Source organism: Lissotriton vulgaris, chromosome 8 (genome assembly GCF_964263255.1).
Source record: "Lissotriton vulgaris chromosome 8, aLisVul1.2, whole genome shotgun sequence".
NCBI lineage: Eukaryota > Metazoa > Chordata > Amphibia > Caudata > Salamandridae > Lissotriton > Lissotriton vulgaris.
Window position 1 is genome coordinate 1,532,545,563 of NC_141696.1, and position 11,598 is coordinate 1,532,557,160.

Consider the following 11,598-nt stretch of genomic DNA (forward strand, 5'->3'; position numbering starts at 1 on the left):
CAGGTTAGGTAGTTGTTTTTTTAACTCTGAATGGACTAGCACTATATTACCCAGATATATTTGGCATGAGTAGGTAAGCAATGTCATCTGACTACTGACATCTGTGTTCAAGGGGAAGTGGAATGTGATGCAGACAAGAGTTTACTTTACAAAAAAGGACGAAATGGGAAACATTCATAGTCAAACCTGAAGGCAAGATAGGTGGAAGAAAGTTTAAAAGGAGGACAGAAAGCAAAGTCTATGTTGAATTGATCATTTTGTAGATCAGTTGATAAAAATGTTGATAGAGAAAAAAGTACTACAGCTGATTCCAAGACCTATTTTGTTAGAAGCAGGGAACCTCTCAACTGTGCCGAAACCCGGGATTGAACCAGGGATCTTTAGATCTTCAGTCTAACGCTCTCCCAACTGAGCTATTTCGGCCTGTTAATATCTGTTGTCTTCATACTTTAATTTAAACCATTTAACAAAATAGATGCAGGACCTGGAGTTTTAACCTCATATGGTAGAGATATGTTTTAAGGAGTCCTGTACCATTCCGCAATTAACTGGTGCAATGGGTAAATAGCATTTTTGGGATCCAGGTTAGGTAGTTGTTTTTTTAACTCTGAATGGACTAGCACTATATTACCCAGATATATTTGGCATGAGTAGGTAAGCAATGTCATCTGACTACTGACATCTGTGTTCAAGGGGAAGTGGAAGGTAATGCAGACAAGAGTTTACTTTACAAAAAAGCATGAAATGGGAAATATTCATTGTCAAACCTGAAGGTAAGAGAGGTGGAAGCAAGTTTAGAAGGAGGACATAAAGCAAAGTCTATGTTAAATTGATTGTGTTGTAGATCAGTTGGAAAAAATTTGATGAATAGAGAAAAAGTACTACAGCTGATTCCAAGACCTATTTTGTTAGAAGCAAGGAACCTCTCAACTGTGCCGAAACCCGGGATTGAACCCGGAACCTTTAGATCTTCAGTCTAACGCTCTACCAACTGAGCTATTTCAGCCTTCTGATAGCTGGGGTCTTCATACTTTAATTTGAACCATTTAACAAAATAGATGCAGGACCAGGATTTTTAACCTCAAATGGTAGAGATATGTTTTAAGGAGTCCTGTATCATTCCGCAGTTAACAGGTGCAATGGGTAAATAGCATTTTTGGGATCCAGGTTAGGTAGTTGTTTTTTTAACTCTGAATGGACTAGCACTATATTACCCAGATATATTTGGCATGAGTAGGTAAGCAATGTCATCTGACTACTGACATCTGTGTTCAAGGGGAAGTGGAATGTGATGCAGACCAGAGTTTACTTTACAAAAAAGCATGACATGGGAAACATTCATAGTCAAACCTGAAGGCAAGAGAGGTGGAAGCAAGTCTAGAAGGAGGACAGAAAGCAAAGTCTATGTTAAATTGATTGTGTTGTAGATCAGTTGGAAAAAATCTGATGAATACAGAAAATGGACTACAGCTGATTCCAAGACCTATGTTGTTAGAAGCAAGGAACCTCTCAACTGTGCCGAACCCCGGGATTGAACCAGGGACCTTTAGATCTTCAGTCCAACACTCTCCCAACTGAGCTATTTCGGCCTGCTGATATCTGTGGTCTTCATACTTTAAATTGAGCCATTTAACAAAATAGATGCAGGACCTGGATTTTTAACCTCATATGGTAGAGATATGTTTTAAGGAGTCCTGTATCATTCCCCAGTTAACTGGTGCAATGGGTAAATAGCATTTTTGGGATCCAGGTTAGGTAGTTGTTTTTTTAACTCTGAATGGACTAGCACTATATTACCCAGATATATTTGGCATGAGTAGGTAAGCAATGTCATCTGACTACTGACATCTGTGTTCAAGGGGAAGTGGAATGTGATGCAGACAAGAGTTTACTTTACAAAAAAGGATGAAATGGGAAACATTCATAGTCAAACCTGAAGGCAAGATAGGTGGAAGAAAGTTTAAAAGGAGGACAGAAAGCAAAGTCTATGTTGAATTGATCATTTTGTAGATCAGTTGATGAAAATGTTGATAGAGAAAAAAGTACTACAGCTGATTCCAAGACCTATTTTGTTAGAAGCAAGGAACCTCTCAACTGTGCCGAAACCCGGGATTGAACCAGGGACCTTTAGATCTTCAGTCTAACGCTCTCCCAACTGAGCTATTTCGGCCTGTTAATATCTGTGGTCTTCATACTTTAATTTAAACCATTTAACAAAATAGATGCAGGACCTGGAGTTTTAACCTCATATGGTAGGGATATGTTTTAAGGAGTCCTGTATCATTCCGCAATTAACTGGTGCAATGGGTAAATAGCATTTTTGGGATCCAGGTTAGGTCGTTGTTTTTTTAACTCTGAATGGACTAGCACTATATTACCCAGACGTATTTTGCCTGAGTAGGTAAGCAATGTCATCTGACTACTGACATCTGTGTTCAAGGGGAAGTGGAAGGTAATGCAGACAAGAGTTTACTTTCCAAAAAAGCATGAAATGGGAAATATTCATTGTCAAACCTGAAGGTAAGATAGGTGGAAGCAAGTTTAGAAGGAGGACATAAAGCAAAGTCTATGTTAAATTGATTGTGTTGTAGATCAGTTGGAAAAAATTTGATGAATAGAGAAAAAGTACTACAGCTGATTCCAAGACCTATTTTGTGAGAAGCAAGGAACCTCTCAACTGTGCCGAAACCCAGGATTGAACCACGGACCTTTAGATCTTTAGTCTAACCCTCTCCCAACTGAGCTATTTCGGCCTTCTGATAGCTGGGGTCTTCATACTTTAATTTGAACCATTTAACAAAATAGATTCAGGACCTGGATTTTTAACCTCATATGGTAGAGATATGTTTTAAGGAGTTCTGTATCATTCCGCAGTTAACTGGTGCAATGGGTAAATAGCATTTTTGAGATCCAGGTTAGGTAGTTGTTTTTTTAACTCTGAATGGACTAGCACTATATTACCCAGATATATTTGGCATGAGTAGGTAAGCAATGTCATCTGACTACTGACATCTGTGTTCAAGGGGAAGTGGAATGTGATGCAGACAAGAGTTCACTTTACAAAAAAGGACGAAATGGGAAACATTCATAGTCAAACCTGAAGGCAAGATAGGTGGAAGAAATTTTAAAAGGAGGACAGAAAGCAACGTCTATGTTGAATTGATCATTTTGTAGATCAGTTGATAAAAATGTTGATAGAGAAAAAAGTACTACAGCTGATTCCAAGACTTACTTTGTGAGAAACAAGGAAGCTCTGAACAGTGCCGAAACCCGGGATTTAACCAGGGACCTTTAGATCTTCAGTTTAACGCTCTCCCAACTGAGCTATTTCGGCCTGCTGCTAGCTGTAGTCTTCATACTTTGATTTGAACCATTTAACTAAATGGATGCATGACCTGGATATTTGACCTTATATGTTAGAGAAATGTTTTAAGGAGTCCTGTATCATTCAGCAGTTAACTGGTGCAATGGGTAAATACTATTTTTGGGATCCAGGTTAGGTCATTCTTTTTTTTTTAACTCCGAATGGACTAGCACTATATTACCCAGTCGTATTTGGCATGAGTAGGTAAGCAATGTCATCTGACTACTGACATCTGTGTTCAAGGGGAAGTGGAAGGTAATGCAGACAAGAATTTACTTTACAAAAAAGCATGAAATGGGAAATATTCAGTGTCAAACCTGAAGGTAAGAGAGGTGGAAGCAAGTTTAGAAGGAGGACATAAAGCAAATTCTATGTTAAATTGATTGTGTTGTAGATCAGTTGGAAAAAATTTGATGAATAGAGAAAAAGTACTACAGCTGATTCCAAGACCTATTTTGTTAGAAGCAAGGAACCTCTCAACTGTGCCGAAACGCGGGATTGAACCAGGGACCTTTTGATCTTCAGTCTAACTCTCTCCCAACTCAGCTATTTCGTCCTTCTGATAGCTGGGGTCTTCATACTTTAATTTGAACCATTTAACAAAATAGATGCAGGACCTGGATTTTTAACCTCATATGGTAGAGATATGTTTTAAGGAGTCCTGTATCATTCCGCAGTTAACTGGTGCAATGGGTAAATAGCATTTTTGGGATCCAGGTTAGGTAGTTGTTTTTTTAACTCTGAATGGACTAGCACTATATTACCCAGATATATTTGGCATGAGTAGGTAAGCAATGTCATCTGACTACTGACATCTGTGTTCAAGGGGAAGTGGAATGTGATGCAGACAAGAGTTTACTTTACAAAAAAGGACGAAATGGGAAACATTCATAGTCAAACCTGAAGGCAAGATAGGTGGAAGAAAGTTTAAAAGGAGGACAGAAAGCAAAGTCTATGTTGAATTGATCATTTTGTAGATCAGTTGATAAAAATGTTGATAAAGAAAAAAGTACTACAGCTGATTGCAAGACCTATTTTGTTAGAAGCAAGAAACCTCTCAACTGTGCCGAAACCCGGGATTGAACCAGGGACCTTTAGATCTTCAGTCTAACGCTCTCCCAACTGAGCTATTTCAGCCTGCTTATAGCTGTGGTCTTCATACTTTAATTTAAACCATTTAACAAAATAGATGCAGGACCTGGATTTTTAACCTCATATGGTAGAGATATGTTTTAACGAGTCCTGTATCATTCCGCAATTAACTGGTGCAATGGGTAAATAGCATTTTTGGGATCCAGGTTAGGTAGTTGTTTTTTTAACTCTGAATGGACTAGCACTATATTACCCAGATATATTTGGCATGAGTAGGTAAGCAATGTCATCTGACTACTGACATCTGTGTTCAAGGGGAAGTGGAAGGTAATGCAGACAAGAGTTTACTTTACAAAAAAGCATGAAATGGGAAATATTCATTGTCAAACCTGAAGGTAAGAGAGGTGGAAGCAAGTTTAGAAGGAGGACATAAAGCAAAGTCTATGTTAAATTGATTGTGTTGTAGATCAGTTGGAAATAATTTGATGAATAGAGAAAAAGTACTACAGCTGATTCCAAGACCTATTTCTTTAGAAGCAAGGAACCTCTCAACTGTGCCGAAACCCGGGATTGAACCAGGAACCTTTAGATCTTCAGTCTAACGCTCTCCCAACTGAGCTATTTCGGCCTTCTGATAGCTGGGGTCTTCATACTTTAATTTGAACCATTTAACAAAATAGATGCAGGACCTGGATTTTTAACCTCATATGGTAGAGATATGTTTTAAGGAGTCCTGTATCATTCCGCAGTTAACTGGTGCAATGGGTAAATAGCATTTTTGGGATCCAGGTTAGGTAGTTGTTTTTTTAACTCTGAATGGACTAGCACTATATTACCCAGATATATTTGGCATGAGTAGGTAAGCAATGTCATCTGACTACTGACATCTGTGTTCAAGGGGAAGTGGAATGTGATGCAGACAAGAGTTTACTTTACAAAAAAGGACGAAATGGGAAACATTCATAGTCAAACCTGAAGGCAAGATAGGTGGAAGAAAGTTTAAAAGGAGGACAGAAAGCAAAGTCTATGTTGAATTGATCATTTTGTAGATCAGTTGATAAAAATGTTGATAGAGAAAAAAGTACTACAGCTGATTCCAAGACCTATTTTGTTAGAAGCAAGGAACCTCTCAACTGTGCCGAAACCCGGGATTGAACCAGGGACCTTTAGATCTTCAGTCTAACGCTCTCCCAACTGAGCTATTTCAGCATGTTAATATCTGTTGTCTTCATACTTTAATTTAAACCATTTAACAAAATAGATGCAGGACCTGGAGTTTTAACCTCATATGGTAGAGATATGTTTTAAGGAGTCCTGTATCATTCCGCAATTAACTGGTGCAATGGGTAAATAGCATTTTTGGGATCCAGGTTAGGTATTTGTTTTTTGTAACGCTGAATGGACTTGCACTATATTACCCAGATATATTTGGCATGAGTAGGTAAGCAATGTCATCTGACTGCTGACATCTGTGTTCAAGGGGAAGTGGAAGGTAATGCAGACAAGAGTTTACTTTACAAAAAAGCATGAAATGGGAAATATTCATTGTCAAACCTGAAGGTAAGATAGGTGGAAGCAAGTTTAGAAGGAGGACATAAAGTAAAGTCTATGTTAAATTGATTGTGTTGTAGATCAGTTGGAAAAAATTTGATGAATAGACAAAAAGTACTACAGCTGATTCCAAGACCTATGTTGTTAGAAGCAAGGAACCTCTCAACTGTGCCGAAACCTGGGATTGAACCAGGGACCTTTAGATCTTCAGTCTAACACTCTCCCAACTGAGCTATTTCGGCCTGCTGCTAGCTGTACCCTTCATACTTTGATTTGAACCATTTAACTAAATAGATGCATGACCTGGATATTTGACCTTATATGTTAGAGATATGTTTTAAGGAGTCCTGTATCATTCAGCAGTTAACTGGTGCAATGGGTAAATAATATTTTTGGGATCCAGGTTAGGTCCTTTTTTTTTATTTTTTTTTACTCCGAATGGACTAGCACTATATTACCGAGACGTATTTGGCATGAGTAGGTAAGCAATGTCATCTGACTACTGACATCTGTGTTCAAGGCGAAGTGGAAGGTAATGCAGACAAGAGTTTACTTTACAAAAAAGCATGAAATGGGAAATATTCATTGTCAAAGCTGAAGGTAAGAGAGGTGGAAGCAAGTTTAGAAGGAGGACATAAAGAAAAGTCTATGTTAAATTGATTGTGTTGTAGATCAGTTGTAAAAAATTCGATGAATAGAGAAAAAGTACTACAGCTGATTCCAAGACCTATTTTGTTAGAAGCAAGGAACCTCTCAACTGTGCCGAAACCCTGGATTGAACCAGGGACCTTTAGATCTTCAGTCTAACGCTCTCCCAACTGAGCTATTTCAGCCTTCTGATAGCTGGCGTCTTCATACTTTAATTTGAACCATTTAACCCCTTCGCTGCGGCGGCTATTCCGCCGCAGCGCTAAAGGGGCGGGGCGGCCGCGCGGCCGCCGCATGCTGGTGACAGAACCGCTCCGTCACCAGCTACAGTTGAGCTGTGCTGGTGACGGAGCGGTTCCGTCATGACCCGCCCCGCTCTTTAGAACGCCCGCGCAGGCGCGAAATCAGCGCCGCGCAGGCGCGGCGGCCGGGCCATGACGGAACCGCTCCGTCATCAGCACAGCTCAACTGTAGCTGATGACGGAGCGATTCCGTCATCAGCATGGAAGGGGTTAACAAAATAGATGCAGGACCTGGATTTTTAACCTCATATGGTAGAGATATGTTTTAAGAAGTCCTGTATCATTCCGCAGTTAACTGGTGCAATGGGTAAATAGCATTTTTGGGATCCAGGCTAGGTAGTTGTTTTTTTAACTCTGAATGGACTAGCACTATATTACCCAGATATATTTGGCATGAGTAGGTAAGCAATGTCATCTGACTACTGACATCTGTGTTCAAGGGGAAGTGGAATGTGATGCAGACAAGAGTTTACTTTACAAAAAAGGACGAAATGGGAAACATTCATAGTCAAACCTGAAGGCAAGATAGGTGGAAGAAAGTTTAAAAGGAGGACAGAAAGCAAAGTCTATGTTGAATTGATCATTTTGTAGATCAGTTGATAAAAATGTTGATAGAGAAAAAAGTACTACAGCTGGTTCCAAGACCTATTTTGTTAGAAGCAAGGAACCTCTCAACTGTGCCGAAACCCGGGACCTTTAGATCTTCAGTCTAACGCTCTCCCAACTGAGCTATTTCGGCCTGTTAATATCTGTGGTCTTCATACTTTAATTTAAACCATTTAACAAAATAGATGCAGGACCTGGAAATTTAACCTCATATGGTAGAGATATGTTTTAAGGAGTCCTGTATCATTCCGCAATTAACTGGTGCAATGGGTAAATAGCATTTTTGGGATCCAGGTTAGGTAGTTGCTTTTTTTAACTCTGAATGGACTAGCACTATATTACCCAGATATATTTGGCATGAGTAGGTAAGCAATGTCATCTGACTACTGACATCTGTGTTCAAGGGGAAGTGGAAGGTAATGCAGACAAGAGTTTACTTTACAAAAAAGCATGAAATGGGAAATATTCATTGTCAAACCTGAAGGTAAGATAGGTGGAAGCAAGTTTAGAAGGAGGACATAAAGCAAAGTCTATGTTAAATTGATTGTGTTGCAGATCAGTTGGAAAAAATTTGATGAATAGAGAAAAAGTACTACAGCTGATTCCAAGACCTATTTTGTTAGAAGCAAGGAACCTCTCAACTGTGCCGAAACCCAGGATTGAACCAGGGATCTTTAGATCTTCAGTCTAACGCTCTACCAAATGAGCTATTTCGGCCTGCTGCTAGCTTTAGTCTTCATACTTTCATTTGAACCATTTAACTAAATAGATGCATGACCTGGATATTTGACCTTATATGTTAGAGATATGTTTTAAGGAGTCCTGTATCATTCAGCAGTTAACTGGTGCAATGGGTAAATAATATTTTTGGGATCCAGGTTAGGTCATTTTTTTTTTAACTCCGAATGGACTAGCACTATAATACCCAGACGTATTTGGCATGAGTAGGTAAGCAATGTCATCTGACTACTGACATCTGTGTTCAATGGGAAGTGGAAGGTAATGCAGACAAGAGTTTACTTTACAAAAAAGCATGAAATGGGAAATATTCATTGTCAAACCTGAAGGTAAGAGAGGTGGAAGCAAGTTTAGAAGGAGGACATAAAGCAAAGTCTATGTTAAATTGATTGTGTTGTAGATCAGTTGGAAAAAATTTGATGAATAGAGAAAAAGTACTACAGCTGATTCCAAGACCTATTTTGTTAGAAGCAAGGAACCTCTCAACTGTGCCGAAACCCGGAATTGAACCAGGGACCTTTAGATCTTCAGTCTAACGCTCTCCCAACTGAGCTATTTCAGCCTTCTGATAGCTGTGGTCTTCATACTTTAATTTGAACCATTTAACAAAATAGATGCAGGACCTTGATTTTTAACCTCATATGGTAGAGATATGTTTTAAGGAGTCCTGTATCATTCCACAGTTAACTGGTGCAATGGGTAAATAGCATTTTTGGGATCCAGGTTAGGTAGTTGTTTTTTTAACTCTGAATGGACTAGCACTATATTACCCAGATATATTTGGCATGAGTAGGTAAGCAATGTCATCTGATTACTGACATCTGTGTTCAAGGGGAAGTGGAATGTGATGCAGACAAGAGTTTACTTTACTAAAAAGGACGAAATGGGAAACATTCATAGTCAAACCTGAAGGCAAGATAGGTGGAAGAAAGTTTAAAAGGAGGACAGAAAGCAACGTCTATGTTGAATTGATCATTTTGTAGATCAGTTGATAAAAATGTTGATAGAGAAAAAAGTACTACAGCTGATTCCAAGACTTACTTTGTGAGAAACAAGGAACCTCTCAACAGTGCCGAAACCCGGGATTTAACCAGGGACCTTTAGATCTTCAGTCTAACGCTCTCCCAACTGAGCTATTTCGGCCTCCTGCTAGCTGTAGTCTTCATACTTTGATTTGAACCATTTAACTAAATGGATGCATGACCTGGATATTTGAACTTATATGTTAGAGATATGTTTTAAGGAGTCCTGTATCATTCAGCAGTTAACTGGTGCAATGGGTCAATCAATCAATCAATCAATCAGTGACACTTATAGAGCGCGCTACATACCCGTAGGGTCTCAAGGCGCTGGGGGGGGGGGGGGGGGATGCCGCTACTGCACGAACAGCCAGGTCTTCAGCTTCTTCCTGAAGGAGAGGTGGTCTTGGGTCAGGCGCAGGTCGGTCGGGAGGGAGTTCCAGGTCTTGGCGGCCAGGTAGGAGAAGGACCTTCCTCCTGTAGTCGCTCTTCGGATGCGGGGGACGGCGGCGAGGGCGTGGTTGGCTGATCGGAGGTGGCGTTTGGGAGCGTAGAAGTTGATCCGGCTGTTGAGGTAGCTCGGGCCTTGGTCGTGTAGGGCTTTGTGTGCGTGGGTGAGGAGGCGGAAGGTGATTCTTTTGTTGACAGGGAGCCAGTGAAGGTCTCTCAGATGTCCGGTGATGTGGCTGGTTCGTGGGATGTCGAGGATGAGTCTGGCTGAGGCGTTCTGGATCCGCTGGAGTCTCTTCTGGAGCTTGGCGGTGGTACCGGCGTAGAGGGCGTTGCCGTAGTCCAGTCGGCTGGTGACGAGGGCCTGGGTGACGGTCTTCCTGGTCTCGGTGGGGATCCACCGGAAGATCTTCCGTAGCATGCGTAGGATGTTGAAGCACGCCGAGGAGACGTTGTTGACTTGCCTGGTCATGGAGAAGGAGGAGTCCAGGATGAAGCCCAGGTTGCGTGCATGGTCTGTCGGTTTGGGTGCGGTGCCCAGGGCGGGAGGCCACCAGGAGTCGTCCCAGGCGGAGGGGGAAGAGCCCAGGATGAGGACCTCCGTCTTGTCAGAGTTCAGTTTCAGGCGGCTGGTCGTCATCCACTCGGCTACCTCTTTCATCCCTTCGTGCAGGTTGGCTCTGGCGGAGGCGGGGTCGTTGGTCAGGGAGAGGATCAGCTGGGTGTCGTCGGCGTAGGAGATTATGCTGAGGTTGTGTTTGCGTACGATGGCCGCGAGGGGGCTCATGTAGACGTTGAAGAGGGTTGGGCTCAGCGAGGATCCTTGGGGTACGCCGCAGATGACTTCGGAGGCCTCTGACTTGTACGGTGGTAGGCGGACTCTCTGTGTTCTTCCGTCGAGGAAGGAGATGATCCATTCCAGTGCCTTGTCCTGGATTCCGATGTTGCTGAGGCGCTGTACTAGGGTGCGGTGGCAGACCGTGTCGAATGCCGCGGAGAGGTCTAGGAGGATGAGGGCCTCTGTTTCTCCATTGTCCATCAGGGCTCGGATGTCATCGGTGGCGGCGGTGAGGGCGGTCTCGGTGCTGTGATTGGCTCGGAAGCCGGACTGTGAGGGGTCGAGGGATCCGTTCGTCTCGAGGAAGCGGCCATCTGCTTGTTGACGGTCTTCTCGATGACTTTGGCTGGAAACGGGAGGAGCGAGATGGGGCGGTAGTTCTTGAGTTCGGTGGGGTCCGCTGTTGGTTTCTTGAGTAGAGCGCTGAGTTCGGCGTGTTTCCAGCTCTCAGGGAAGGTGGCGGTGTCGAAGGATGTGTTGATGATGTCTCGCAGGTGGGGTGCGATGACAGCGTCAGCCTTGTTGAAGACGTGGTGAGGGCAGGGGTCGGTCGGTGATCCGGAGTGGATGGAGTTCATCGTGCGGATGGTGTCTTCGGTGCTGATCGGGGTCCAGGCGTGGAGGGTGGTGGTGGGGGGTGATTGTTCGGTCATGGTGTGCGTTGGTTGGTTGTTGAAGCTGTTGTGTATGTCCGCGATCTTGTTGTGGAAGTATGAAGCGAGGGAGTTGCAGAGGTCTTGCGATGGGGTGATGTCGTTGTTTCCTGCGCTGGGGTTGGAAAGCTCTTTCACGATGTTGAAGAGTTCCTTGCAGTTGTGTGCGTTGTTGTCCAACCGTTCCTTGAATGCTGTTTTCTTGGCGGCGCGGATCAGCTGGTGGTGCTTCCGGGTGGCAAGCTTGAAGGAGGTCCTGTTGTTCGGTGTAGGTTCCCTTCTCCAGACTTTCTCGAGGGCTCGGCAGTTCTTCTTGGAGCTCTTGAGTTCGTCGGTG

The 11,598-nt window shown here is 42.5% G+C and overlaps 4 non-coding genes across 4 annotated transcripts; all 4 read right to left on the bottom strand.

Moving 5' to 3' along the window:
* Positions 1–2,097: 2,097 nt before the first annotated feature.
* TRNAF-GAA (transfer RNA phenylalanine (anticodon GAA)) lies at positions 2,098–2,170 on the bottom strand. The gene has a single exon. It is a non-coding gene; the product is annotated as a tRNA-Phe (tRNA).
* A 510-nt stretch (positions 2,171–2,680) lies between these two features.
* TRNAF-AAA (transfer RNA phenylalanine (anticodon AAA)) lies at positions 2,681–2,753 on the bottom strand. Its single transcript has one exon. It is a non-coding gene; the product is annotated as a tRNA-Phe (tRNA).
* Positions 2,754–5,011: 2,258 nt separating this feature from the next.
* Positions 5,012–5,084, bottom strand: TRNAF-GAA (transfer RNA phenylalanine (anticodon GAA)). Its single transcript has one exon. It is a non-coding gene; the product is annotated as a tRNA-Phe (tRNA).
* A 1,092-nt stretch (positions 5,085–6,176) lies between these two features.
* On the bottom strand, positions 6,177–6,249 carry TRNAF-GAA (transfer RNA phenylalanine (anticodon GAA)). Its single transcript has one exon. It is a non-coding gene; the product is annotated as a tRNA-Phe (tRNA).
* Positions 6,250–11,598: the final 5,349 nt, after the last annotated feature.